The following is a 1,946-nucleotide window of genomic DNA, read 5'->3' on the forward strand; positions in this document are numbered from 1 at the left end:
CGTGATCCCCGACAGGAGCCCTGTGCGGCCGGGGCCAAAGGCAGCGCGGGGGCGAGCGGCCCGGTGCTAGCGGGGGTCGCGCACGGCGAGGTGCGAGCGCGTCTGGGCGGTCGGATCGGGGCCCTTGAATGTATAAAGAAAGCAAAAGAGGACAGTGAAAAAATGGAATACTGGAGGGTGAAAATACTGGAGGGTCAGAAGAAAGGGGGGGAAATAAATCTGCAAATGCACAAGCAGGCTCCTGCAGCAGAAAAGCAGCCCGCAGCGGCAGTAGTTATCCTTCTGTCTTGGTTTGCAATTTACCAAAAGTATGTCCTAATTATCCCTAGGGGAATGCGGGATCCGAGGTAATATGTTACACTAACATAATCCTTTAACTCACAATGCACTTCCGCGTCCCGGAATCAGGATTTAGGGCTTAAAGCCATGTTCCCGAAGAGTGAACACCTTTCATTTCCCTCCTCTTATTTTTTAATCCTCGACTCCATTGTGCAGACATATTCCAGGGGAAAGCGGCAGAGAGGCCGGCTCGGGGCAGCCGCTCCGCTCCCGGGCCGGGCACCCGCAGCCCCGGCGTGCCCGGCAGCCCCGGCCTCCCCTGCGCCTCCCGGGGGCACGGCGGAGGCCCTGGCCTCCCGGGGGCCAGGGAGCCCAGCACGGGGGCATTACTGCTCCTGCCGCTTTCCACCAGCCCATAGAAGGTCGCCGGCAGCCGGGCGCGGAGGGACCGCGGGACTCGGTCTGTACTTGTTGGGGCCTGGGGTGGGTTTGGGACCCCCCCCTTCCCCTCTCTTCCCACCCGTCTGGCTGCGGGCATAAGCCACGGAGCGGCCCCCCTCTCCCACCCCCTCACCGCCAATAAATCAGCAATAGCCGAATCAAAGCGATGAGTGAAGGTGCCAGTCAGAGAGGTCGGACGGGGCTCTACTCGTTAATTAGCAGACAGCTAATTAGAGCGGCACTCGGTGCGCTAATCAATTTGCTGGCTGGGGGCAGCGAATGGCAGGGATGGAGTATCGTGCCGGGCGGGGGGCGGCACTGACTTGCCCCGGGATCCGGCCGCGGGGAGCCGAGGAAGAGGCTGCAGCGGTGCCCCGAGGGCCGGCCCTAGCCCCCCGACGGCGGGTGGGCAGCCCCTGCTCTGCCCGGCCGGGGAGGGCGCCGAAGAGCCGGGCGCTACCCCTCTCCCTACAAAACTTCTCGGAGCCGCCCGGGCCCCTCGGTCGCCCCAGCCCGGGGGGTCCCCCCCCCCCCCCCCCCCCCCCCCCCCATTTTGGAGCGGCGGCCCGTTGGCTCGATGACAGGTTGGCAGCGCCGAGAAGGGCCGAACCCGTTGTACTGTGAAATTTAACAGTCTGAACATCCCTTTATTAAAAGCTGCTGCTTGACATTTACACTGTGCCAACAGACTCGCTGTCTAATCCAGGCGAAAATATATTGTACCTCGGAGTAATTGGGGCCGTTGCGAGAGAACGCTACAGAACAAAATGGCGCGGGCAGCGCGGAGCGGCGCGGAACCGGCGCGGGCAGACGGCGGGGCCGCTGCCCGCTGGTCCTGGGCAGCTCCGACGAGCCCGGGCGGCGGCTCTGCGCTACCCTCCCTTCTTTTCCTCCTTAAGAAAAAAAAAAAAAAAAAAAAAAAAGGCTCAGAAAGTTAACTTTCTGCTCCAAAAAAAAAATTAATCTCAACGTTTAGTGCTACTGTTTTTCTTTTGTCAAATGTTTCCCCCGATGGAGGCAGAGGACGTGATCAGAAACGCTCAGGGAGCAGAAAGCACATTGATTTCAGCTTGTTCTGTCCGCAGACAGGCCCTGACAAGGTTGTTAGAACAGTTGGGGAGGTCTATACAATCACTTAATTACCAAAGCTGTCACTCAGGCGGGACGGGACTGGCCGCTCCTTTAGCTGCGAGGAGCATTCCACTACTGGATTTCCTCCTTGATGG

General features: G+C 60.1%; 1 long non-coding RNA gene across 1 annotated transcript in view; it reads left to right on the top strand.

The window, feature by feature from the left end:
* Positions 1-900: 900 nt before the first annotated feature.
* Positions 901-1,946, top strand: part of LOC118171116 — a 1,190-nt gene continuing 144 nt past the window's right edge. The window contains exons 1-2 of the long non-coding RNA XR_004753045.1: positions 901-1,304; positions 1,378-1,946. The exon at positions 1,378-1,946 is cut by the window's right edge and continues 144 nt beyond it. This is a non-coding gene — a long non-coding RNA (uncharacterized LOC118171116). The remainder of the gene's footprint in view (positions 1,305-1,377) is intronic.

This window comes from Oxyura jamaicensis, chromosome 8 (genome assembly GCF_011077185.1).
Source record: "Oxyura jamaicensis isolate SHBP4307 breed ruddy duck chromosome 8, BPBGC_Ojam_1.0, whole genome shotgun sequence".
Taxonomy (NCBI): Eukaryota; Metazoa; Chordata; class Aves; order Anseriformes; family Anatidae; genus Oxyura; species Oxyura jamaicensis.